This window comes from Megascapheus bottae, chromosome 1 (assembly GCF_031878675.1).
Source record: "Megascapheus bottae isolate mThoBot1 chromosome 1, mThoBot2.hap1, whole genome shotgun sequence".
Taxonomy (NCBI): domain Eukaryota; kingdom Metazoa; phylum Chordata; class Mammalia; order Rodentia; family Geomyidae; genus Megascapheus; species Megascapheus bottae.
Window position 1 is genome coordinate 100,581,669 of NC_143509.1, and position 27,834 is coordinate 100,609,502.

Sequence of the window (27,834 nt, forward strand, 5' to 3'; positions counted from 1 at the left end):
AGGGCACTAGTCTTGAACTGGGACAGCGCCCAGGCCCAGAGTTCAAGTCCCAGGACCTATCAAAAAAAAAAAAAAGAATAGAATCTAAACATGGGAATGGGCAAATATGCTTCCTGTCTCTCATTAATGCTTTTTTTTTCCCTCTTTAATACTACACTTAAATTGCTAGCATTGGGTGTAATAGAAAACGACTATGTTTGCATTTGGAATATACACAGCCTCAGCCAATCAGAGGCCCTGTGTAGGCCTCTGTCCAATGAGAATGGCCAAATTTATAGTTTGTCAAACTAGATATTAGCTTCGGTGAACTGTAAACAGTGAAAAGACATTTTGGTTTGAGAAACTTGGTTGTAGCAAAACTAGTTAGCGTCATGCTAATCACTACCTGTACTGTGCCTAGACACTAGAACTTTCTTTTGACTTTCCCCACTGCAATAGTGCTAGACAAATTCCATTCAAAATAAATTCAGGGAAAGAAACAAACAAATAAACAACATTTCCGGCTGTGATCCAAACCACCAAACAGTTTCCCCTAAGGTTTAATGACTGTATAGGATGGGCAAAGTAGAAAACAATGGCAGGAAAAACTTTTTCATGAGAAATGTAGGACTGGTGGTATAGTTTAGTGGTAGAGTGTTAGGTTTTGGGTTCAAATGCTAGCACAAGCAAAGAAACAAACAACCATGCCCAGCAAATATGTCACTATGCAACAAACCAGATGTGGCCTTTAAGAGACAAAGATGAACATCTAGGATCCTTCCCTTCAAAATACTTATAGTTTAAGCCAGTGGCTCAAACCTGTAATCCTAGCTACTCAGGAGATTGGGATCTGAGGATCACGGTTCAAAGCCAGCCTGGGCATTAAAGTCTATGAGACACTATCTCCAGCTTTCCACTAGAAAACTGGAAATAGAATTGTGGCTCAAGGGGTAGAGTGGTAGCCCACGTCCAGAGTTCAAGCCCCATGACCAACCAAAAAATATAATAAAGTAATATAGCTACAGCCATATGAATACATGCTGATTGAAGTAAATATAATTGAAACATGTTAAAGATGGTAGCTTTAATTGCATATTAATACTGCAAAAATAGAAAATAATATCTACCATATACTTAGATTAAAAGACAGGACAGGGACCAGTTGTTTGACCTAGTGGTAGAGTGCTTGCCTAACATGCACAAACCCCTGGGTTTGGTTTCTTGGTACCACATACACAGAAAAAGTAGGAAGTGGTGCTGTGGCTCAAGTGGTAGAATGCTACCCTTGAGAAAGCCCAAGGATAGTGCTTGGGCCATAAGTTTAAGTCCCAGGACTGGCAAAAAAAACAGGACAAACCTCAAAACACCGAAGAACTATTGTGCTAAGCTAAGGATTAGCCTTTGTAGAAATAAGTGCTTCCCACTGAATTGTTAATTCCACATGTATAATTATTTTTCCTAGTGTCATTAGGACATTTATTCCCCATCATGTTAATTTTGAGGATGCTATTGTATATGTATGAATCAATATATAAATATGAATATCTTTTAATATTCTGCCAAAATGTTGCAGCATACTGCTTCCAGATATGCCAAAACAGTTCCAACAGTTTCTTGTTTAACCTTTATCTTAATGTCACAGGGAAACAAAATGTTAACAGCAATTCATGAAATAATATTGATAAACATGCTTACATGAGAGCATAGTAAAAAAGCAAGACACCAGTTGAATCATATCTTGATCTAAGACAACTTTTACCCCCCAGTTCTGGGGCTTGAGCTCAGGCTTTCCCACTGTCCTTGGACACATTTTGCTGAAGGCTGGAGCTCTGTCACTTGAGACGCTGCACTGCCTTTTCTTATGTGGTAGTAAGGAATCCAATCCAGGGCTTCACACATGCTAGGTGAGCACTCGACCACTAGGCTACACTCCTGGCCCCTGAAACAACTTCTTAAGTAATCTGAAAATATTGGGAGGGTCACGCACCCATGGTTCATGCCGGTATCCTAGCTATTCAGCAGGCCGAAATATAAGGAATCTACTTTGAAGCCATGTAAGGCAAGAATGTCTGTAAGAATTTTAGCTCCAATGAATCAGAAAAAAGCTGGAAATGGAGGCGTGACTCAAGTGTTAGAACATCTGTCTTGAATGGAAGTTCAGGGACAGTGTTTAGACTTTCCTTGACAGTCTAAGCTCTATACTAGACATCATATATGTATGTTCCCTATCAGCAATTTTTACATTTTTATCATTTTTCACATTGTAAAATTGTCTGCAATAACTATATATTGCTTTTATTTTAGGTTTTTGTTTTGGGGTCCCAGGTGTAGACACCTATCAACTTCTTGGTTCATAGAATACTTTGCCAGTTTGTATAAGGACTTTCTCTGTTGTATCTTTTTAGTCTGTTTAATATAAATGAATTTATTTTTAAATTTTTATTTATTTTATTTTTAATATTTTATTAACATTGATTTTTATGTCTACATAGTCATGTTTATATTTCCAAGACCATATCCATAAGCTTGGGTACCCAAATATTGAGTCATCACTCTTATATGTTTGGATCTAATATCCACCTATCAAGGAGACCATGTGCCTTTTGTTCCTTTGTTTTTTTTTTTTTGTTGTTGTTCCTTTGGTCTTGATTTATGAACTTTTTATTTTAATTTTTGGTACCAGTCCTAGGGCTTGAACTTAGGGCTTGAATGTGTCTCTGAATTTCATTGTGTGCTCAAGGCTAGCACTTACCACTTGAGCTCCAGTTCTGGCTTTTTGTATTTAATTGGAGATAATCTCACAGACTTCTTGCTTATGCTGTGATTCAACCATGATCCTCAGATCTCAGCCTCCTGAGTAATTAGGATTACAGGCATGAGCCACTGGTGCCTGAATTGCTTTAACAATTGGAACTATTAATGTCTCTATAAAGGGCTGTCACTTATAAGTGTGTAAAAAGTGCAGAAGTGTCAGATTCTTGTCATGCACTATCTAGGAAGTTGTGTATTCACCTTCTTACCTGCAGTGAGGGACAGAAATGGAAATATTAGTGTTTTTGTCCCTGGAATGGTTTATAACTCCCAGTGGGATTTGAATTACTAAACTTAATTGACTTGAAAGAGTGGTTACTAAGGGAGGCAGAACAGTCAAGAGAAGTCACCATGTTGACTTGGGTCTGTGCATTTTTTCCCCCCTAATAAAGCATCGCAAACTAGTGTGAATTAATACAAGAAAATTGCTAAGTTGCTATCTCACAGTAGTGGATGGTAGGAATCTAAATCAAGGGTAAAACCTGGTTGCTTCTCTTCTGTGGCCTTAGGAGAGACTGTGTCAGGCCTCGGTGCCTCAAACCCCCCAGGCGTTTCTTGGTTCCTAGAATGTTTCATTGTGTGTCCTCACACATAAGTCTCCCCATACATGCATATATATATATATACACACACATATATATATTTATGTCCAATTACCTTGGTTTGTTTTTTTTTAATGGGTCATGGGGATTGAACTTGGTCTAGGCTCTGTCCCTGAGCTCTTCAGCTACCGCCCTACCCTTCAGCCAAGCCCCACTTCCCGTTTTCTAGAGGTTAATTGGAGATAAGAGTCTCAGGTCCTTTTGTGCTTGGGCAGGCTTTGAACCTTGATCCTCAAATCTCAGCCTCCTGAACAGCTAGGATTACAGGAGTGAGCCACTGTGCCTGGCACTAATTACCTTGTTATTAGGACATTAGTCACTTTGAATTGGGGTCTACTCTAGGGGTCTCATTTCAAATTGATTTACCTTTGTATGACCAAAGCTTGGGGTGGTGAGCGAGGCCTAGAGGTAGAGTACTTGCCTAGCATGCATGAAAACCTGGGTTTGATTCTTCGGTACCAAAGACAGTGCTCAGGCCCTGAGCTTAAGCCCCCCCCCCCCCCAAAAAAAAGAAGACCCAAGCTCACCTCATAATCTCGGTATGGTAAAAAGTACATAGGATTCACATTTGTACTTGAGTCTTGATGCCTCTCATCTTTTCCACTTACTGGGTATGTCATTTAATGACTCCTGATTTGTTTTCTCATCTATATAATGGGATGTAAAGATACTCTGAGAATGTCTGGCATAGTGAAACCTGATATATTTTTTTTCCAGTCACCCCAGAGAGAAATGGGAGTGGCCTGGTATATGAGGCCCAGGAGTGCGCTGTATTTGTGTGAATATTTATAATCTCAAGATTCTTTCTGCCTTACTCTGACAGCCTTCTAGATTGGCTTGACTGAAGACAAGGACATATGTTTTTTTTTCCTTTAGTTGATTGTGGGGCTTGAACTCAGGGCCTGGTCTCTGTCCCTGGGCTCTTTTATTCAAGGCTAGTCTACCACTTTGAGGCATATAGCACCACTTCTGGTTTTCTGGTAGTTAATTGGAGATAATTGTCTCATGGCTGGCTTTGAGCCATGGTCTTCAGACCTCAGCCTCCTGAACAGCTAGGATTATAGGAACGAGTCACCGTCACTCAGCCCAAGGACATATTCCTTTTTCTTTCTTTTCTTTTGCCAGTTCTGGGGCTTGAACTCAGGGACTGAGCTCTGTCCTTGAGCTTTCTCAAGGCTAGCACTCTACCACTTGAATGACAGCACCACTTCCGGCTTTTTCTGTGTATGTGGCACCAAGGAACTGAACCCAGAGCTTCGTTCCAGCACTCTACCACTAGGCCAGGCTCCTGGTCACCATCATATGTTGTCCAAGGTATCCAGAAGATTAAGCAAGTCTCATTGCCAGCAATACATATTTGACTCCAACTTAATGTTAAAGGCTAGAAATACTGTACAGTGTGTTAAAAGTTAAACCCTGGTTAAGAGAATGGAAAGCAAGAAGGAGAAGGAGGGACGATGGTGTGGGCTGAAAGAAATTTGAGCTTGGGTTGAGTAAGAGAGTGAAAATTGGGACAACTCTTGGCTACTTCCTCTTCCAAACAACTGAGTGGAATGTGGATTTTGGCGTATTTGTGTGTGGGCTGTGGGGCTGCACTCAGGGTCTGCGTAATGTACCTGAGCTCTTATGCTGAAGGCTAGTTTTAGCCAGAGCTCCGCTTCCAATTTTCAAGCCGTTAATTGCAGATGGGCATCTCACAGGGACTTTCCTGGGCTGGCTTTGAACGCGATCCTCAGGCCTCAACCTCCTGAGTAGCTACAAGTTCAGGCGTGCGCCGCCAGTGTGCGGCCGAACGTGAATTTTACTCAGATTGACTGGACAATTTAGCACACGTCAACAGGCCGAAAGCATTTTCCTACCGGTGGCAACTCTTGGGTGCGAGAGCACGCTTGGAACAAGCCACTTACCTTCCTCGTTCTGGGCTGGCGCTAATCTGAACGCTCACTTTAGTGTATCCACCTTTTTAGTCACTGTAGAAAGGAGCCTTTTGCTGAAATCGTTTAAACCAGTGTCGCTCCTTACCCTGCCAGAGTTTTTAGCTCTCCTCCGTTACGTTAATGCAGGGTACTTCCTAAGATTGTTTTCTGTCGCAACTGTCTGTGCACAGCTGGAGAGAAAAAAGACACCCTGTTATTACAAACGTCATGCTTAGGGGCCCATCCGGTATGAAATCATACGCGGGTACACAGGCTCCTGGGGCCGTTAATTAAACGCCCTCCGGTTAGCCAGGGGCTGGGTCTACTAATTACAAAGTAGCCAGGGCCCAACGCTCGGGCTGGGAAGCCCGGGAGAGCGCGCAGCCAGCCGCCATCTCCAGCCGAGCAGAAGGGACGGGGAAGCGACGCGTGTCCACCGAGCGCGCTGCGGGGAGGCCGCGGCCGCGGCCGCGGGGTGTGTGGGGGAGGGAGCCGGGCCGGCGCGGCGGGGAGGGGCCTGGCGCGGCCCGGGGGCGCCGCGCGGGGCGTGCGCGGCCGGAAAAGTTGGCGGGCCGGCTGGGCCCGCGATCGGCCCGAGACGGCGGCCGCGTGCGGAATTCCGGCCATGCCCGGCGCGCGGCCGCCGTCGCCAGCTCCCGCCGCCACCTCCGCGGGCGTCTTCCGGCGAAGGGGGGGCCGGCCTGCCCTCCCCAGACCCGAGGCCCAGCGACCCCGGTGAGGAGCGGCGGCCGCGGGGCGGGGGACTTCCCGCTTCCCTCCCACCCCCTCCCTCCGTGCGGGCGGGGCCGCGGGCGCGCGACGCGGAAGCGCGGGGCTGGGCGGTGGCGCGGGAAGCCGCGCGCTCCCCGGGCCGCAGTCGGCGCGGGCCGCGGGGCGCGGCGGGCGCGGGGCGGGGCGCGGCGGACGGGGGCGGCGGGCGCTCGCGCACGGGCAGGCCGCCGCCTCGGCTCCCCGCCCCCTTCCCTTCCCTGCCTCGGCCGCCCCCCTCCCCCGCGCTCCCCTCCCCGAGCGAATCACGCGCCCTTCTCGGACACTCGTAGCGGGGCCCCAGCTCCGAATTTATCCTTCACGTGACCTGAGGGGGTTGGGTGGTTGGCTGGGGACGGAGGGGGAAGAGGGAAAGGAGGGAACGGAATCTGCCGTTGCCCGGGCAACAGGCCCCGCCCACCGGCTGGGGGCCGAGGGGCGGGAGGAGGGACGTCAGCACGTCAGCCGGGGTTTTGCGTTTTGATTGACAGTTGCTATAGCGACCGGGTCGGTCCGTCGCCATTTTGTTGGTTGGTTTTTTTTTAAACCCTTTCGCTTCCCGCCCGAATAATAATAAAAAGCCCCATTGGAGTGAGGCGGGGGTGGCGGCGGCAACCGCGGCGGGGGGATCCGGGGAGCCTGCTGCTGTCGCTGCTGCTGATCGCGGCCCAGGTCGGGCTGAGGGAGCGGACACCCCGAGCGGGGGGTGCGGGCGCCGCCGCCGCCGCCGCCGCCGCCGCCGCCGCCGCCGCTCCTGCTGCTGCTGCTGCTGTTCCTGCTGCTGCTGTGGGTGCCGCTGCCGCCGCCGGCGAGCGGGCGGGCCCGGTGTGAGTGTGCGAGAGTGTGCGAGCGAGCGTGTGCGAGGGTGCGCGCGTGTGCGCGGGTGTCTGTCTGTCTGTCTGTCTGTGCGGGGTCGGGGGCGGGCGGTTCGGGCTCTCCTGGCGGAGGAGCCGCCGCCGCCGCCGCCGCCGCCCGGGCCCGGCGCTTCTCGCTGCGCAGATTCGGAGCGCGCGCCATTTTGTGAGATTTACAAAATCCTCCTCGGGAAGAAGCCGCCGGGAGCGGCCGCCGCTCGGCGCCCGGCCTCGCCGCCGCCGCCCTCCGCGCCGGGCCGGGCCGGGCCGCGCGGCCCCCGCCGCCGGGACCCAGGGCCCGGGGACTGCGGTATTTGCCGGGGAGGGGGCGGTCGCCTCCCCGGCCCCGGGCGCCGCTGGAACCGGGAGCCGGAGACCAGACTGATCGGGCTGTGGCGCAGCCGGGAGCGCCGGGAACGCCAGGGGCGGAGAGAGGCGGCCGGGGCGGCGCTGGCTGCGGAGGCCCGCGCGGCGGGAGCGCGGCGCGGGAGCCCGAGGCTGAGACTCACCGGAGGGAGCGGCGCGAGCGCCCCGCCATCGTCCCGGTGAGTGTCCGGCCGGGCCGCGGCCCCGCCCGGCTCAGCCCGGCTCTCGGCCTCCCCCCCGCCCCGGCGGCGGCCCTGCTGCGGCGGGGCCCGCGCCGAGAGCCGGGCCGGCCGGGCGGGCGGAGGGAGGGACCTGCCATTTTAGGAGGAGGCGCCCGCCCGCCAGCCGGGCCGGCTGCTGGGGGAGGGAGCCCGGGGCCGGCCGGGCCCCGGAGGGAGGCGGCCGCCCGGCGAGGCAGAGTTGCGCAGGGCGGGATCGGGGTCCGCGGCCTCCGGGGAGTCGGGGTCGAGGCCGGGGCCGGGGAGAGCGCCAGACCTCGGGCTGGCCGTCCGGGCCGGGCGGGGAGGTTGTGGTCGCCGCCGTCCTCCTCCTCTTCCTCCTCCTCCTCGTCCTCCTCCTCCTCCTCCTCTTCCTCCTCTTCCTCCCCGTCCTCCCCGTCCTCGGCCCCAGCTCCTCCCTCGTCCCTCCTCTCCATCCCCACCACTTGCACGGATCGCCGGGGTTCCCGGCAAGGACAATGCACGGGTGGAGAAAATGGGGCCGGCGGCGCCGGTCGGCGGGGGACGCAGGGCCGAGCCGGGCGCCGGCGAAGGTCGGCCCTCCGCCCGCCCGCCCGGCCGCCGCCTCCTCCGCAGCCCGCTGGGCCTGCGCCGGGGCGGGGAGACGCGGTGGGCCCCGAAGTTGGGCCGGGAGTGGGAGCCATCGTGGCCGCGGGGGGCCCCGCCGGAGGAGCCGGTGGCCGAGTCTCCCTGCGGGCGCCGGCCCACCCGGGCGCTCGGCCCTTCGCCCCAGGCCGCTCCCCAGCCCGAAACGCTGGACAATGGCAAAAGCGGTGAGCCCGCCGGCCGGCCGGCCCAGCCCCGGGTGCGGCGGCTCCGGGTCACGCAGGCTCCCCTGGGCTCCTGAACTCACCCCCGGCCCCGGCCCGAAAACACCGCGGAGGTTCTCACTCGTACGGAAGGTTAGGGTCCGGCCCTCCGAGGGCGGGAGGCCCGGGGCCATTTCACAGATGCGGAGACTGAGCCTGCGGAGGGGCCAAGGTCACTCGGCCCCGACGCCGCGAGCCGGCGGTGGGGTTCGTTTCCTTCCGTTTTTGTCCCCAGACCAGGCTTTGATCCCTGAGCTCTTTTATTTTTTAGAAACGAGAAACACTGGCACATTTTGGAGCCGCGCGTGTGCGCGCGTGTGTGTGTGTGTGCGTGTGTGTGCATGCATGTGTGTGCATGCATGTGTGCGCGTGTGCGTGTGTGAGATGACTCAGGGTTCCCACCCCACGGACAGTGCTCTGCCTGGAGTTAACTTGGTGTGGGCTGCAGGGAACTAGTCCCGTGGAAGGAATAGGAGAGCTGCTTGGTGTGTCAGTGTAATCAGAGGAGTCCTTGTGAACGCTGACAAATCCTAAGAAAGTTTCGTGCCAGGTTATCCTTACTTTCCTGAGGGTACTTGGATGTGTCCCCTAACCTTCTACATTGTGTTGCATGTGTTAAAATGACTTAGTGTTTTTAAACCTGGGTATCAGTTCTTGGAAGTTAACTCTTAGCTTTTGTGACCTTACATGTCTCCTAATTGTTTTTTTTTAAGAGAATATTATTTTTTGGAAGGCTGTCAATTGGAGATTAGAGCCAAAATTTCATGTGCTTAGGTTTCAAACAAATAGCTGTTGAGTAAAAGTTTATTTGTCGATAGTTAAGATTCTTAATGTACCTTGGATTTACACTCGAAGTGCCCTGGTCGTTTTGAAGGGTTTGCCTTGGCATAGCAGTGGTGTTTATGGTAGCTGTCCAAATTTATTTAGACCTCCAAGCTTGCCAGAAAGTTAAGGACTTCTGTCAGTTTCTACTCCAAGTACTCTTGTAAAACTAAGTATAAAACAGTATTTTTACCTCAGAAAGGCATAAGCTCTGAAACTAATTCTAGGAGGAAGGGTACCCCTTGTGTTTCAAAGGTGAAGGCACATGTCTTTATAACTGGTGGGTGTTGAAAGGAGATTTTAGCTTTGAAGAAATAGACTTGCCGTAATGACAGTTATTGGTAGGGGTGGGGAATGGACAAAATGAATTAGTGAGATCTTTGAAATTCCTAGGGAGAAAGTTACAGATGAGACCATTTCTTAAACATTGGGGACCCTTTGGCAGGGCTTGTTAAAAATTTAATGTAGAAAATTACTGTGTGCTAGGATCAAAAGTGCATAAGTTAATTATTAGAAGCACCAACATTCAGGGTAATTGAAAATATTCAACTTTATTAGTAGTAAAAAAGACACTTGGATAGAAATGGTTTTTCCCCTGTAGAATACTGTTTGAGGTATGTTTCTTGATTTGACTTAAGGATAGTTAGTTACTTTGTGACTTAAAAGAGGTGGGGGTGGAGCATGGAGGGTGCAACAAGGTAGTTAGTGCTAAATAATGCTGTACATATTTGTAAAAGTTAGAGTCAAGATAACTTGTTATAAAACAGTATGTCATGACCTTTGGCATGCGTTTTCTTTTTTAAATATACAAAGAATATTATTTGCACTAAATCTTGGTTATTATTTGAAAGTTTTTTTTTTTTTTTTTAAGAAATCCTAGCTACTGAGGCTGAGATCTGAGGATCGAGGTTCAAAGCCAGCCTGGGCACTAAAGCCTGGGAGATTCTATCTCCAATTAATCACTAGAAAATCGGGAAGGGAGGCTGTGGCTCCAGGGGTAGGGCAGTAGCCTTGAGCTGTAGAGCTCAGGGACAGTGCCCTGGCCCAGAGTTCAAGCCCCATGATCCACCGGAAAACAACAACAACAAAAAAGAAATAGCTTAGAAATTTAGACTCTCCAGAGTTGCTTTTGTGTACAGGTTTATGGTTGATGTGTCTAGATATGGAAAGAAAATTGGGGTAGAAAGAAGTTATTATGGGCAAGAAGGAATTGTCTTGTATATGACAGTAAGAAGACCCCTGGAAGAGGGGGACTTAGTTGATGACTATCTTAGTATTTGTGATTATACACATACATTTATTTGTCTTTGTTTTGGCAGTAGTTCTCATAGTGAAGAGCTTTTATTTTGCGCCCCCTCATCCCCCCACACATTTTCTATAAGAACTTAACTATCTGAACCCAACAATACTTCAAGTTCTACAAAGTCTCCATCAATAATTTGCCTCTTTACTTCTCTTAGAGTTTGAGGGTGTTCCTGAGAGTAGCTTAAACTATGAGCTAACAGCCTTTGTTTTGGGTTGTTTTTTACCTCCAACTTCATTTTAGAAATAAAGATAATACTTGACAGTATCAGGGTCACCTGAACTTGATCTGATCCTATAGTTTGGCCTGTCAATTGCAAAATGGATTGTGTGGCTGGTGTATGACTAGTAGATAGCATCTTACAGGAGTGGCCATGCCTTCCAAAGAACTCGCACCACCTTGTCGTGACTTAATTCATAACCACTGCTTCCAAAATTTTGGATTAAAATTTTTTTTGGAGGGGTGAAAATTTAAAGTTTGCCATTGGGTGTGTGAGACTGAAATGTCGATCTCCCATGGCTAATTTAAGGTTAAGGTTCATAGTGGCTACCAGCAGCCCAGTTTCCATTTTTTGGTATATGGAAACAAAATAATTCACAAGTAATTGCATACTAGGAATTTATTTTTCTTTGAAATTCTGCTTCCCGGGTTTTGTAGCGAGTTCACTTGGTTGCTGGGGGATGCACACATGCCCGTTGAGCATCTTCAGTGCTGTGGTTCCTCTGAGGCTGGTTGAGCTGGTTGCTGATAATGAGCAGTGTTCGTTTCTTGGCAGTTGGCTCTTTACCAGAGCCCTGTTCTTTTTTCTAGAAGGTGATTTTTTGAAAGTTTATATTGTTAAAATTGTTGAGAAGATACTTTAAAAAAATTGTTTGAGGGACTTAGGCTCTTCATGTTATGTACAATGAGTGTAGATTAGAATGTGTGGGCCATTAGTCATTTGGAGTTTTGTCTCCCCATCATTGAAATATTTAAGTTGAATTTTGGGGGAAGGAGGTACTTATGAACTGGTGTGACATAAAGTGAAACCAGCTTTTACTGTCAGTTCTGCTGAGTTCATCTTATTCATTAAACACATTTTTTTCTTTGTTTCTCTCCCCCTTCCCCCACCCCCAGTCCTGGGGCTTGAACTCAGAGCCTGGGCTCTGTCCTTGGGCTTTCTCAAGGCTAGCGTTCTTCCACTTGAGCCACAGCACCACTTTCAGCATTTTCTGTGTATGTGGTACCTAGGAATATAACCTGGGGCTTTGTGCATGCTAGACAGGCACTCTATCACTAGGACATGCTCCTGGCCTCTAAACACATTTCTTTTCTTTTCTCTCTCTCTCTCTCTCTCTCTCTCTCTCTCTCTCTCTCTCTCTCTCTCTCTCTCTCTCTCTTTCTCTCCCCCCTCTCTCTCCTTCCTTCCTTCCTTCCCTCCCCCGCTTTTTCTTTCTTTCTTCCTTTCTTTCTTTAGGAGGGAGTTGGTTGTGGAGCTTAGACCCTGGGCCTGGGCCCTGTCCCTGAGCTCCTGGCCTCTAAACACTTTCCTTCCTTCCTTCCTTCCTTCCTTCCTTCCTTCCTTCCTTCCTTTCTTTTTTCCTGAACTCATCCTGGCCCCTGTCCCTGAGCTCTTCAGCTTAAGGCTACCACCCTACCCTTGAGCCAAGCCCCATGTCCTGTTTTCTAGAGGTTAATTGGAGATAAGAGTCTCAGGTCATTTTGTGCCCAGGCTGGCTTTGAACCTTGGTCCTCAGATCTCAGCCTCCTGAGTAGCTAGGATTACAGGAGTGAGCCACATTGTCTAGCTCTAAACACATTTCTAATAACGAGTTGATTTAAAAAAATTAATATTTTTGGTTAAGGTTTGTATCTTGGCACATGTACTTGAAGAAGATACTTAAACTATGGCATGTCTCCCAAATCTTTTTTTTTTCTTTTTAATTTTATTTTATTATCAGAGTGATATACAGAGGGGTTACAATTACATTCATAAGGTAGTGAGTGCATTATTTCTTGAATACTGTTAACCTCTTCCCATGCCCATATCCAAGTCTTCTTGATAATAGTTTTAGGTGGCAGTTGAGGTAGCATGTGGCTGTGGAGATCAGTTGCACTGGATGGGCAGAATGGTCAGACCTGTAGTCACACTCCTTTGTAGCGGAAGTGTCAGGCATGATGGTCTCTTTCCAGCCTCACTTATTTCCTCATCAGTAAAATGGGGTTGGTGACAGTTTAGGGTTCTCGTGAAGGTAGTGATAGTGAATGTAAAGTACGTTTCCCCTTTCCTTCTACCTTTGTGTTTCACTCATGTCCAAGCATAAACACTTGTGAGAAGCCGCCTCAAACCCCAGCCTAGGTGAGGCTCCTTGGATCCTCTGCTTTTCTTTCATAAGCTATATAACTAATCACATATGTCTGTGTATATATTTATTCATCTCCCGTCAGATTTTCTCTATTAGATTCCATCTGGACCGCAAGCAGTAAGTTATTTAGCTTTCTGTAGCTCTGGAGTTTGAACTTGGGTCTTTGTGTGTGCTGGCAGTCACTCTACTACTTAAGCAGTCCCTTTTCCTTTAGTTATTTTACTATAAAGTTTTTCATTTCCGTAATCCTCGCATTTCCTTTTTTTTTTTGTCGGTTGTTTCCGCACCAGCTCGTGCATTTTTTTCTAGTTAAAAAACTATGTTATAGTTACATTGTATTTCTCTTTAACTATTACATGGTTTGCCATTTGAGTGAGTGAAGGATAAGACCTTACTCCGCATAAGGATGGTTGGAAAGAGAGAAGCTATTTCTTTTTTTTTTTTTTTTTTTGCCAGTCCTGGGTTTGAGCTCAGAGCGTGAGCACTGTCCTTGGACTTTCTCAAGGCTAGAACTCTACCACTTGAGCCTCAGCACCACTTCCGGCTTTTTCTATATATGTGGTACCAAGGAATCGAACCTGGGTCTTCGTGCATGCTAGGCAAGCACTTTAACCACTAGGCCAAATTCCCAGCCCGAGAGAAGCTATTTCTATATCTTGAGCTTGTTAAAAGAAGATGAAGAGCCCAGCTCCATTTAAACTTTCCTCAGGTAACTGGCACAACTGTATGCAGTACATACCAAACCTTTTGTGTGAATGTGTGTGCACGCACATGGGCATATGTGTGAGTGCCCACTCGTGCGGGTCCTAGGGCTTGAACTCAGGACCTGGGTGATGTCCCTGAGCTCTTTTAGTCAAGGCTAGCACTCTACCACTTGAGCTAGGGCCCACTTTCAGTGGCTGAGATGGAACTTTTTCCCTCCTGCTGACCTCCAGCCAGGATCTTCCCTGTCTGCATGGAGAGTAGCTGAGATTACAAGCTGGAGCAACTGTGCCTGGCCACGAGTCTTCCTTGGTGAAAGCTGTGACTCTAGTGCCTGACAGATGGCAGATGCGGATGTGCGGGTACACGTATGTGTGTGTTTGTGTGTGTGTGTGTGTGTGTGTGTGTGTGTATATATATATATATATATATATATATATATATATATATATATATATATGGAAGGAAGATCTTACATGCTAATTCCTGCCTGGGTGCCACATTAGCTGTTTAATCTTGGATATAAGAGCTTCTCTCTGTGTCTTAAGATTCTATATATCGGTTGTGGATATCACTAGCTACCCTGCGGAGGAATTTGACAATGTGAAATGTGACACCTTTTGTTTTTTGTTTTACTAAACATGCAAGATGATCATCAACATAAGATGGTAGAGTCATACTAATCTCAGAAATGGAGTTGTCCAATATGAGGCTTATTGTGACTCAGAGCAAGAATTTTCAGTTTGTTTCAGCTTTCCATATTGTGAGATAGCCATTATTTAATATTAATACTTGTTATAACTTTAAACATTTCTTCTGTGTATACATAGATGTGCTATCCTGTGGCTTGGGCAGGGCCTGGGCAGTGTCTTTGAACTATAGTGTCCTTGGGCTTTTGTACTCAAGGCTAATTAGTACTCTACCACAGTACTGGACCACAGTTCCAATTCCAGCTTTTTGGTGATTAAGTGGAGATCAAAATCTCATGGAGTTCTTGCTTGGGCTGAAACCTCATGGACTTCCTTCCTGCTTGGACTGGCTTCAAACCATGATCTTTAGATCTTAGCCTCCTGAGTAGGTGTGAGCCACTGATATCTGGCTTCTTGGTTGATGTTTTTTCTTTTGAGGTAGGGTCTTGGGAAATTTTCTGTCTGTACTGGCCTCCAACCATGATCCTCCCATTTCCAGCTTTCCAAGTAGCTAGGATAATTGTGATCTGCTGGTGCCTAGCTACAAATCAAAACTTCCTTATTTTTTTGGTGCCATTCTTGAGTCTTGAACTTAGGGTCCAGGTGCTATCCCTAAGCTTTTTCACTCAATGCTAGCACTCTATGACTTTGAGTCACAGTTCTACTGCCAGCCTGTTCTTTGGTTCATTGGAAATAAGAATCTCAGGGGTTTTTCTGTCTGGGATGGCTTTGTACACCAATCCTTGGATTGCCTCCTGGTTTTTGATATGCACCGGTGGGGGTGTAAGTTACATTTATTTTTCTTCCTAAATCTAGGTAATCTTAAGATTGGTTTGGTGGCTCCTTGATATGAGGATTTGAGTTGCTTCTCTTGTTGTTTTTCTGTATTTAAGGTGTTGCCTTTCTCTTTATAGTACAAGACAGCGCTACACTATTTCCATAGTTCAGAAATAGGATGTGGAGAGGTTTGATCCCTTCCCTTTAAAGATAAACGAGGAAGCTGCACATATGACTTATGTTGACACCCTATTGATATCACACAATTATGTTACCATACTTAGCTGTATAGAGAAGCTGGGATATGTGGTCTCAGATACGGTGGCTATTAAATAATTTTTTTTTTTTTTGGCCAGTCTTGGGGCTTGAACTCAGGGCCTGGGCTCTGCCCTTAGACACTTTTTTTGGTTTGTTTTTGTTTTTGTTTTGCCAGTCCTGGGCTTAAGCTCAGTACCTGAGCACTGTCCTTGGATTTTTCTCAAAGCTAGAGCTCAACCACTTGAGCCTTCGCACCACTTCTGGCTTTTTCTAAGTATGTGATACTGAGGAATCGAACCCGGCTCTTCGTGTATGCTAGGCAAGCACTCTACCACTAGGCCAAACTCCCAGCCCTACCCTTAGACCCTTTTTGTTCAAAGCTAGCACTCTGCCACTTGAGCTACAGCACCACTTCCAGCTTTTTCTACTTAGGTGGTACTGAAGAATCGAAACCAGGGCTTTGTGTATGCTAGTTGAGCACTCTGCTACTAAGCTACCTCCTGGCCCTAGGGTGGCTATTTTGCTGAAAATTTGTTTATTTAGAAGGACAGGGCAGAATAAAGGAAAAGTAAACATTGCCTTCATATTTCCAAGTGTTTTGGAAGAAAGTTTTGAGAAAAAAAAGGCAGTTTATTATGCTAGTAAGTTGTTTTTTTTTTTTTTGCCAGTCCTGGGCTTTTAGCTCAGGGCTTGAGCACTGTCCTTGGGCTTCCTCAAGGCTAGAGCTCTGCCACTTGAGCCACAGCACCACTTCTGGCTTTTCTATGTATGTGGTACCAAGGAATCGAACCCGGGTCTTCGTGCATGCTAGGCAAGCACTCTACCACTAGGCCAAACTCCCAGCACTATGCTAGTAAGCTTTATATATTTATTTATTGTTTTCTGTCATGGGGCTTGGACTCTGGGCCTGGACATTGTCCCTGTGCTTTTCAGCTTAAGGCTACCCTCTGACCCCTGGAGCCACAGCACCACTTCTGGTTTTCTAGTGGTTAATGGGCGATAAGAGGCTCACAGTCTTAGTCCCTGGGCTGGCTTTGAACTGTGATCCTCAGATCTCAGCCTCCTGAGTAGCTAGGATTACAGGTGTAGTTCAGTTTTCTGAACTATAGTGTGCAAACTGAAATTAGTTATTTGTTATGAAGTATATACATCTGTAGTTAAATTATGAAAAATTTATACTTTCATCAGTGAAGGAATTTGGGGCCTATAGTGTATTATTTTACTGACTTTTCGTAATTTTTTTTTTTTTTTTTGCCAGTCCTGGGCTTGAGCTCAGGGCCTGAGCACTGTCCTTGGGTTTTCTCAAGGCTAGATCTCTACCACTTCAGCCACAGCACTGCTTCTGGCTTTTTCTATGTATGTGGTACCAAAAAATGGAACCTGAGTCTTTGTGTGTGCTAGGCAAGCACTCTACCACTAGGCCAAACCCCCTGCCCCAGAAGTGTAATTCTTGATAGCTATGATAATATCATGTAAATAACATTAGAAATTTAAGTTTTGGCATTTAGTGTTAGGAGTTTACTGGACTTACCCTGTACATGTATTCCTGCTCATATTTATCTGCAGCACATTATGCTACACTACGACTTCTGGTTTTCTAGTGGTTAATTAGAGACAAGAGTCTTGGGACTTTATTTCCGGGGCTGGCTTTGAACTTGATCCTCAGATCTCAGCCTCCTGAGTAGCAAGGATTACAGGCCTGAGCCACTGAGCCTGGCGAGAAGCTGGTTTTAAATGAGGCCTTGTTAGCAATAGTATTGTAGTGGGTAACTTTAGAGTAGATAGATTAGACAGGTAGGACCTTGATGTATAACCCTGTAATTGCTGTCGTCTTAGCTACTCAGGAGGCTGAGATTTGAGGATGGTGATTTGAAGGCAAGGCAGTCTGGGTAGGAAAGTCTGTGAGACCCTTATCTCCAGTTAACCACCAAAAATCTGCAAGTGGAGCTTTAGCTTAAGTGGTAAGAGCACTGGTCAGAAAAGCTCAGGGACAACACTTGGGCCCTGAGTTAAAGCCCCAAGGGGGTAAGGGGAGAAACACCAAAACAAAACAACCCTCAAAAACTAAAACAAGGATGGGGCTGGGAGTTTGGCCTAGTGGTAGCATGCTTGTCTAGCATGCACGACGACCCAGGTTCGATTCTTCGGTACCACATACATAGAAAAAAAAAAAAAGCTGGAAGTGGTGCTGAGGCTCAAGTGGTAGAGCTCTAGCCTTGAGAAAGTCCAAGGACAGTGCTCAAGCTCTGAGCTCAAGCCCAGGACTGGCAAAAAAAAAAAAAAAAAAAATCCCCCAAACAAAAAAAAAACCCTAAAACAAGGAACAAACAGCCTTTTTTCCCTCACAATTATTACTTTCTTTTTTTTTTAAAAAAAACAATCTACTTGAAATTTTCCCTGTTGGAATTTATTCCATTGGGGTCTCTAAAGTGTAAATATGCACAGAGGAATGTTCTTTATACCTTAGTAAGTTAGCACTTTGTTTATTTTTTTGTTAATTAGCTTGGTGTCATTTTAGAAATCAGAAGTTAGCAGCTTTTTTGAGTGGAGAGGGAAGGGTGTAGTACACGTGCATTCTCCTTAGGCAAACTGAGAACTGTGAAGAGTCATGGGCAGACAGTGAGAGGAATGTGAACAATTTTGCTTAGGACCCACTGGGCTTGACTAACTACTACACTAGAAAGAAGGAGGTGGAGCTGTGGTTCAAGTGGAGCATTAGCCTTAAGCGAAACAGCTCCACGACATCACCCAGGTCTTGAGTTCAAGCCCAGGACCAGCATAAAAATAAGAAACATGTGTACAGTTAAAAAAAAATCAAGCCTTATAAAATATCAGACACATTCTTCTTATGCTCCAAAGACAATAACTATTGGTTTTCTACTAGGAATATTCTCTGTATGTGTGTCTATATCCTGTGTATTAATTTGTATTGTTGTAACAAAACTTGTATATTTCATATGATCCCCTCCCTTTCGTGGTGTTCAAATAACCTAGAGTCTGTGCATGCTAGGTGTACGTTCTAACCACTGAGTTACACCTGTAGTTTTATTCTAATGCCTAGACATTGCATGTATTTGTGCCTGTACAAAGTATACACAAAAAGCCAAAAGCATAATAAATGATTTTGCAACTTAAGCTTTGCACATCAAGTCGGCACAGGGACTTGTGCTCAAGCTTGTAATCCCAGCTGGCCAACATGGTCATTTCTTGAGACTCCCATATCAACTAATGCCAGTGGCCATACTGTTGTGTGCCTGTTACCCTAAACTACAGGAGAAGGAGGACTGGGGAAAGTGGCATGTGTCTGATACACCATTGACAAAGGACAGCATATGTAGGAAGATAACAGTCCTGTACAGCTCTGGACTAGAGAACCTATACTGAAAATAACCAGTGCAAAAAGGGGGATAGAATGTTTCCTTAGCAAGTTCAAGAAACAAAAGCTGAAGTGAAGCTATGGCTCAAGCTGTGCAGCACCAGCCAGACTTGAGCAAAAATGCTAAAAAGAGCATCCAGGCCCTGAGTTCAAATCTTAGGAACACCAAAAAGAAAGAAAGAAAACGACTGACTCCTCTACCAGCGGACAGTTTCTTTATGATGTGTGTGTACAGTTGTGTGTAGGTCCTGAGCTTGAGCCATAGCTTCACTTCAGCTTTTGTTTCTTGTTTTTTTTTTTTTCCACAAAAGCTTTTTGGTGGTTAATTGGAGATAGAATCTCAAACACTTTATGGGCTGGCTTTGAACCTGGATCTCAGATGTCAGGCTCCTGAGAAGTTAACATTATAGGCTTGATCTCAAGGACTGAGCACTGTCTCTGAGCTTTTTTGCTCAAGGCCAGTGACCTAGCACTTGAGCCTTTTGCTTATTAATTGGAGATGAGTCTCTTGGTCTTTTCTGTCTAAGCTGGCTTTGAACTGTAATCCTCAAATCTTAGCCTTCTGAGTAGCTAGAATTACAGGTGCGAACCACTGATGTCCAACTTTCTCTGTGGTTTTTAATGGTTGGGAAGCATTTCATTTTGTGGGTGCCCCTTTATTTAGTACCAATTAAAGGATATTTAAATGATTTTCATAATTTTGTTCTTTAAACAATGCTGTGATAGTATTATTTCTTGTAGATTGTGTCCTGTGAGCATTAGGTAAGTGATGCTTTATAAGGAAAACTGGATCAGGTACATGCATATTTGAGTATGTATTGCCAAATGTTCTTCCAAAAGATGGCACAAGTTTATACTTTGCCCACCAGTGTCTGCAAGTAGTGTCCCAACTTCTTACCAATACAGATGATCTAAAGGCTTCAGATCTTTGTCAACTTGACAGGTAAATAATGATGTCTTAATTGTTTAAGTTTGCACCTAAAGTAGTATTATAAACCTTTTTTCCCTTTGAGGTAGGATCTCAATGTTGAGACTAGAGTTTAAAGAGGGCTATGTGGGAGTCCGGTAGGGTGATCATAAAGGGTGGCAGACATGTATCTGGGGCATGTGAGAGAGGAGGAGGCTTGGGGAGAAGACGAAAAAGGAGGGACAAGGGAAGGTGATCTTGTTCTGCAATAGATGGAGACAGTTATGATGGAAAATGAAAGAAAGGTTTTTATCTGGTCAGTTGATGAAAAGTTACAGATTGAAAGAGAACTGCAAAGAAGATGGAAAATGTTTTCTGTCAGTGTGACGAGGATTTTCTGGAGAAAGAATTAAGCCCATACTATTTAGAGAGGTTGAGATAGGAAGGTCTGTGAGCCTAAGAGTTAGAGGCTGTTCTGGGCAACATCTCAAAAGAGGTTGAGGTGAGGAGCAGAAGGGAAAGAGAGGGAGGGAGATTAACTGGGAGAGAATGGTCACAGGAAAATTGTAAAAGGCAGTTCAGGCTGGTGGCTCATGCTTGTAATCATGGTAAGATATGAGGACCACAGTGTATAGAAGACCTGCCGGCACATGAAGTCTATAAGACTCTACTCTCCAATTAATCACAGAAAAAACTGAAAGTGGAGCGGTGGTTCATGTGGTAGAGCTTTAGCCTCGAGAAAGCTTACAGACTGTGCTCAGTCCCTTAGTTCAAGCCCAGGGCTGGGAGCAATAGTAAGCTCTTCATTAGCACCTTTGATTGCCAAACTGGAATTACGGCCACCGCCATCTTTGCCATTGTGGAGAATTTGTCCCAGTGGCGCTATCTTTAATAGTCTTCAGAGTAAGTTTAAGTATCCAGTCTAGAGTAAGCATAAATTCTTATTAAGGGGGAGGGGGCACAGAGTATACAAAATGGAGCAACTTTTTTTTTTTTTTTTTTTTTGGTGGGGCTTGAACTCTGCTTCTGGGCATTGTCCCTGAGCTCTTCAGCTCAAGGCTCTACCCTTGTGCCAAGCCCCACTTCCCCAAATGGAGCAACTTTTGATGCTGCTCTTTTGTGGGGGTGGGTACTGGGGTTTGAACTCAGAGCCTCCTGTTGGTTATGCTGCCATTCTACCACTTGAATTATGTCCTCAACTCAGATGATGCTCTTCTGAAAGTTAAAGTAGTCTTAAGAAGCTTTTTTGAGGTCTGGCAGTTTGGCCTAGTGGTAGCACACTTGCCTAGCATGCATGAAGCCCTGGGTTTGATTCCTTGGTACCACACATAAAGAAAAAGCCCAAGTGGTTCTGTAGTGCAAGTGGTAGAGTGCTAGTCTTGACAAAGCCCAGGGACAGTGTACAGGCCCTAAGTTTAAGCCCAGGGCTAGCCAAAAAAAAAAAAAAAGGCACTGGTCCTTAAGCTAGATAGCGCTTGTCAAAACTTTTCTGATTTGATAATTTTCGCATGAAAAGAAAAACTTCCACTATAATGTTAATTTTACTTTCTGTTTTAATGCCACTCATTGTTGATAGATATTACTTCTGTGGGATAAAGATTGTTCTGTGACAGTTTTTCAAAGTATAATAAAAAAAGATCTCATTAAATATTTCAAAATTAATTTTGTTTGTGTTTAGTTATAGTTCTATAGTACAATTTAAAACCTCAGTAAATCTAGGTAAATTTGCCTAGGAATTGTCCTGAAGGCCAACATTTACTCTGTAACATTTGTAGAAAAATGAGATTGAAGAAAGGAATTTTAGAATTCACTGTAGAAAAATGGGAAAAGTTATTTACTGAATAAGACAAGTATGAAGTGGAGCATATAGAAAAATCAAGGCATAAGAAAAGTTCATTTGAATGGGCATTTTAACTCTAATGATTGAGACTGTTTTAGGGCCTTGGGCTTTCCTTAAGGTTAGCGCTCTATCACGTGAGCCACAGCACCACTTCTGGCTTTGCTATATATGTGGTACTGAGAAATTGAACTCAGGTCTTCTGTGCATGCTAGGCAAGCTCAGTACCACTAGATCACACTTCTGGCCCTGGTTGAGACTCTTAAGCCAAAGAAGAAATACCATAGAACCTGTCTACCCTTTCCTTGATAGCTGCCTTGCAATAGTATTGCAGTAACTGGCTCCATGTCTTTGCATACCTTACTCTCTATGTCTCAAATCATCTCTTAACTACATTTCCTCTTTCAGTTTCAGCCTAGATAAAAACTGCTAGGGAAGGCCTCCTATTCTCCTTAAGTCTTAGCTTAAAAAATTTTATGTTTCTTGTTCTCTTCATAAATTTTTTAAAATTGTTTTTGTTTGTTTGCTTTTGGCCAGTCCTGGGGCCTGAACTCAGGGGCGTATCCTTAGACAGTTTTTGCTCAAGGCTAGAGCTCTGCCACTTGAGTCACAGTGCTACTTCCAGCTTTTTCTGTGTATGTGGAACCCAGGACTATGTGCATACGAGGGGAGCACTTTACCATCAGGCCACACTATTGGCCCCTCTCTTCATAATTTTTTTTTTTTTTTTTGTGGGTCATAGGGTTTGAACTTGGTCTGGGCGTTGTCCCTGAGCTCTTTAGCTCAAGGCTGCCAACCTACCCCTGGGCCTGGGTGTTATCCCTGAGCTCTTTAGCCCAAGGCTACCACCCTACCCTTGAGCCAAGCCCCACTTCCCATTTTCTTTTTTTTTTTTTTTTTGCCAGTCCTGGGCTTGAGCTCAGGGCCTGAGCACTGTCATTGGACTTTCTCAAGGCTAGAGCTCTACCACTTGAGTCTCAGCACCACTTCCGGCTTTTTTCTATACGTGGTACCAAGGAATTGAACCTGGGTCTTCATGCATGCTAGGCAAGCACTTTAACCACTAGGCCAAACTCCTGGCCCCACTTCCCATTTTCTAGAGATTAATTGGAGATAAGCATATCAGGTCCTTTTGTGCCAGGGCTGGCTTTGAACCTTGATCCTCAGATCTCAGCTTCTCGAGTAGCTAGGATTACAGGTGTGAGCCATTCAAAATTTTTATTATAGTTGGTTTTTTTTTTTCTTTAGAGTTTAATAGATTAATCCTTTGCAGAAATCAATAGTGGTACTTTGCTCTGTTTTTTCCATTCTTTGGAGTTTCTAGAGAGGTTGGCACTTAGTAAGCTCTAAATAAAACACTGTTGCAATGAATCAGTGTTCTGATTTTTGCTGGTTTATATTGTGAACCTAAAAACTGGAACAGAGAATTAGTTGATTGTGTACTCCAGTAAGAAGGGACTTTGGAAGTGTGAAGGCGAGGCTCTTTAATGATAGAAGATTGGGCTGGGCACATGATGGCTTATTCCTGTATGTAATTTAATCCTAGCTTACTCAGGAGACTGAGATCTGAGGATCTGAGAGACTTGTCTCCAATTAACTTGCATGAAGCCAGTGGACGGAAAACTCAAGCAGCAGTGCCCTTGGTGGGCCTAAACACTGAGTAAGAGCACTACACTCTCACTGTGTTCAAGCCCCAGTGTGGGCATAAGAAGAAAAAAACCTCAGCATTGCTCCTAGCCAGCAGAGTTGCTCATTCAACTGCAGTTCTAGCGTGTCTCGCTTTGATTTCATTTAAAATGGGACAGAAAAGTGAAGAAAATAGTTTGGATGATGAAAAGCTTTAAGTCTGGATGAGAAGACAAGAATGAGTGTAGGCCTATTGGATGGACAGATTTTCAAAAGAATCTTGTAGCAAGTTGGAAAATTATTGATGCGGCTGATCATGTCATTGTTTTTTAAACTTATAAGGATAACGTTTGTTTCAAGGCAGTTTTTGTAACCTTTCTCAATGACTGGTTTCTGTAAATATTTGGCAAAGCAATATTGAGGTACTTTGTTGAAAGTCTTCTGTCTGTTGGTCCCCTGTCTTGGGACTTCGTAATGACTCAGTGGGTAAACACTTTCTTCCCTCATGAAACTTTGCAGTATGCTCACAGCTCACTGGAGAGAAATTTAAAGGAAACGGCTTGGGCAAATGGTTTATGTATTTAATGTTTATAATTATAATATGCATATTATAGACTGGCCCTCTACCACATGAACCATACCTTCATTTCTGGCTTTTTAGGGGTTCATTAGAGGTCAGAGTCTCACAGACAGGGTTGGCTTTGAGCCTTGATTCTCAGATCTCAGCCTCTTGTATTGTTAGGATTATAGGGATGAACCAGCACTGTCCTAGAACGTGTGTGTGTGTGTGTGTGTGTGTGTGTGTGTGTGTGTGTGTGTGTGTGTGTGTGTGTGTGTGTGTGTGTGTGTGTCCGCGCGTGTATGTGTGTTTTGATGGCAACATTTTAAACTATTTTTTTTTGCCAGTCCTGGGGCTTGAGCTTTCTCAAGACTAGAGCTCTACTACTTGAGCCTCAGCACCACTTCTGGCTTTTTTGTATGTATATGGTACCGAGGAATTGAACCCCGGTCTAGTCAAGCACTCTACCACTAGGCCAAACTCCCAGCCCCAACATTTTAAAATACTTTAAAGAACTTGCTGCTTTATTTCTGGCAACATGGAGGTGGGAGATGACATTTAAAATAACAAAATAAAATAAAAACTTAGATATTCAACTTAGTGGGCAAATTATTTTGTGTGTGTCCACCTTGGACTTCAACTCTAGGCCTGGGCATTGTCCCTGAGTTCTTCAGCTCAAGGCTGCTACCCTTCCCCTTGAATCATGGCTCGCTCTATTTCTGGTTTTCTGGTGAATAATTGGAGATAAGAGTCTCATGAGCTTTGTAGTGCTTGGGCTGGCTTTGAACCTCTGTCCTTAGATCTCAGCCTCCTGAGGAGTTTAGGATTACAGGCATGAGCCACTGTGCCCGGCCAAATTACTTTTTTTTTTTTTTTTTTTTTTTTGCCAGTCCTGGGCTTGAGCTCAGGGCCTGAGCACTGTCCTTGGACTTTCTCAAGGCTAGAGCTCTACCACTTGAGCCTCAGCACCACTTCCAGCTTTTTTCTATGTATGTGGTACGGAGGAATCGAACCTGGGTCTTCATGCATGCTAGGCAAGCACTTTAACCACTAGGTCAAACTCCCGGCCCCCAAATTACTTTTTAAATGAGGTACTCGTGTATATCTGAGTTTCTTCTCTTGAAAAATAAGATACCACTTAGTAATAGTAGCTTCTGTTAATCAGTTACCTGATTAGACCAACCTTGCTAGCTATATTTGAATATTCGCAACATCCTTGCCAGGTAGTTAATACTGTCACTGTTTTATATGTTAGAAAACAAGATTGAGGGGTTAAATTTGCTTTGCATTAATCATAGTAGGTTGCAGTGCTGCCTCCAGATAATAAAATGCCAGGGAACAGTTGCCCATTTTTGAACATTCAGAGAGGAAAAAAAGAAATAGATGTCAGTAACCTGTTCATTGAAGAAGTAGATAGAACTTCATCATGTGCGATTGTTTCCCTGTGCCAGTCTTTTGGATGATAAATAAAATCTAACTTCTGTGTTTGAAAAATTCTTTTTTCTTTTTTTGGTCGTGGGACTTGAACTCTGGGCCTAGGTACTGTCTCTGAGCTCTTCAGCTTAAGGCTACTGCCCTATGCCTTGAGCCACAACACCACTTCAGGTTTTCTAGTAATTGGAGATAAGAGTCTCACTGACTTTAGTGCCCAGGCTGGCTTGGAACCATGATCCTCAGATCTCAGCCTCCAGAGTAATGCTATGATCACATGCGTGAGCCATCATGCCCTGCTTGAAGAATTCTTTCTATTTGAGAAGTCAGTGAAAAGTAGAGACCTTGTTTGAATGTGAGAACCAGGTGTTCACTCTCCCTTTGTCTTGCAGTTAGGATGTAGTCTTGTGACCTACTTGTGCCTGCTACCTCAGCAGCTGGTGATTTGCACATGGTAGTTGGAACCTGTGCTCCATGTTACAGTGAGTGAGAGCTGTGTATGTTTTCCCAAGGCAGCATCAGCAGAGATTCCACTTTTCAGCATTTACATGTCTGGTCTTGGGTGTCAAAATACAAGTTGCAATGTCTAAAACTCTGTGTGGTCTTTACTGGACCCAGTCTTTTATTTGAAATTTGATTCTTAACTAGGACTTGTCCCCACATGAGGTTTTCTGGGAATTGCCTAATATACTTTAATAACTTGCCTTTCAGCCTCAACACAGCCAGAGCTAGTTGCTTTTGTTTGCAACTAAGCCTTTCTTTAAATGATACTAATTAAGATAATAGACAGTTCAGAAGAATTGTCCAGGGTCTGGCCTACCTGCATCAAGATTAGAGTTACTAATGAGAAGAAGTAGTATATGTTAGTGAGATACCTGTAAAACAGTTTGCTTATTGGTTTAATTGTAAGTTCACATGTCTGTCCTAGGCCAGTATATATTCTAGGTGGGATATGAGAGTGACACGATACGGATCCCTTTCTTTATTCCTCACAGATCCTACAGCCTGTTGTAAGATGTAGAATGAGCAAGAAGTCAGAGAATACAATTACAAAAGTGATGAATGGTTGGCTGCCAGTGGCTCACACATGCAGTCCTAGTTAATCAGGAGGCTGAGGTCTGAGGATCACAGTTTGAAGTCAGCCTGAGCTGAAGAGTCTGTGAGACTCTTATCTCTAGGTTCCCAGCAAAACCTGGAAGTGGAGGTATGACTCCTTGAGTGAAAAAGGCAAGCAAGAATCCAAGGCCCTGGGTTCAAGCTCCAGTACCATCACACATACCAAATGAGATGTGTGACTTACATATTTTGTGTGTGTGTGTGTGTGTGTGTGTGTGTGTGTGTCTGTGTGTGTGTGTCTGTGTCTGTGTGTGTGTCTGTATAGGAGTTGCAGCTTATACAATGTGTAGTTTAAACTTGAGTTCAAGGAATTAGAATTTCTACTTGTGACTGGGAGGTAGTAGAATTTTGAATCCTCCCTTCTACCACACACATCTAGAGCACTGCACAAGACACTGCTTTTAGGTACTGAATACTAGATACCACGGAACTGAGAACTGAGAACTCTGACAGTGACTGAGGCTATCATCCCTGTGAGTTTTCTGCCTAGGTATGTGGAGAGGGGGATTCTGAATGGAAGCTCATTGAGTTTCCAAACTCAGAGATCAAAGAAAGATTGCAAAGGTACAGAGGCAAGGTTAAGACAGGCTCATGCCTGTAATCCTAGTTACTCAGGAGGCTGAGATCTGAGGATCAAGGTTCAAAGCCAGTCTGGGCACAAAAGGACTTGAGACTCGTATCTCCTGTTAACCACTAGAAAATAGGAAGTGGAGCTTGGCTCAAGGGTAGGGTGGTAGCCTTGAGCTGAAGAGCTCAGGGGACAGCATCCAGTCTCAGAGTTCAAGCCCCATGACTGAAGGGCCAGGGGAATAAAAAGAAGAAAAAACTCAGTCTAGGAACATACAAAAAAGAGACAAGATTAGCAAGTAGCATTTTTAAAATGTCCATTATGAAATTGAGGATTAGGTTGTGGGGTTTCATGTTGACCTTTTGAGTACATGAGTTTTGTACATGAGTAATTGTGACTATAACCGGAAGTGGCTTTGGTGTTACACTTAGTAAAGTTGGAAAAAAATATTCCCACAAAGTAGCAGGGTATGGTAGGTAGAAAAGGTTTATCTGTACTACTTGGTATTTCATTACAAAACAATGCATAGTTGCTCAGAACACATGCATACATTGATTATATCCTAGTTTCTGTGTGTCAGATATCTAGACACATTCTGTGTTAGTGCTCTGCTCTCTTAGGAGCCTGGAAGCATATTGGCTGAGGTTGTGGTCTCATCTGAAGGGGTAAAAAGATCTCTTCTGAGCTCACGTGGTTGCCAGCAGTATTATATTCCTTGTGCATTGTCATACTGAGAACCTCAGATTCTTGCTGCCATTTGGCAGGTCTCTACCCTAATTTTCTTGCTATGTGGTCCTTGTTCACTTGGCCACTCATTTTCCCAGAGCCAGTAAAAGACGGTTGCCTTGCGGTGCAAGTGTCAGTAACAGTGATAATGATGTCCCATTACCACTGCCATTTTCTGCTGATTAAAATCAAGACCCTGCTTGTAAATTGGGGGAAGCTTTACACAAAGATGTAAGCAATATGAGATAGGGTAGTTGTGGAACGCCACCTTAAGAGTTTATCACAAACAGTGTTGTGCAGTGGTAGAATTGCCTTCTGTGGAATTTGTTCTTTATGTCTGGGTTTTAATTCTAACTTTCCCTTCCTCTAGCTTCACAGATGTCTCCGAGCCTCAGTTTCTCTTTAAACTATTTCAGAGTTTTTTTTAAAATCTGACTTATCATTGATG

General features: G+C 45.3%; 1 protein-coding gene across 5 annotated transcripts in view; it reads left to right on the forward strand.

Annotated features, from left to right (window-relative positions):
- Positions 1 to 6,025: 6,025 nt before the first annotated feature.
- The window catches only part of Dyrk1a (dual specificity tyrosine phosphorylation regulated kinase 1A), a 130,443-nt gene continuing 108,634 nt past the window's right edge, over positions 6,026 to 27,834 (forward strand). For 4 of the 5 annotated variants that reach the window (XR_016538165.1, XR_016538166.1, XM_090349279.1 and 1 more), the window contains exon 1: positions 7,238 to 7,475. The gene's annotated coding sequence lies outside the window, so the exon portion shown is untranslated. Of the gene's footprint in view, positions 6,044 to 7,237; positions 7,476 to 27,834 lie in introns of those variants that run through there. The other variant, XM_090349285.1, reaches the window with a different exon arrangement.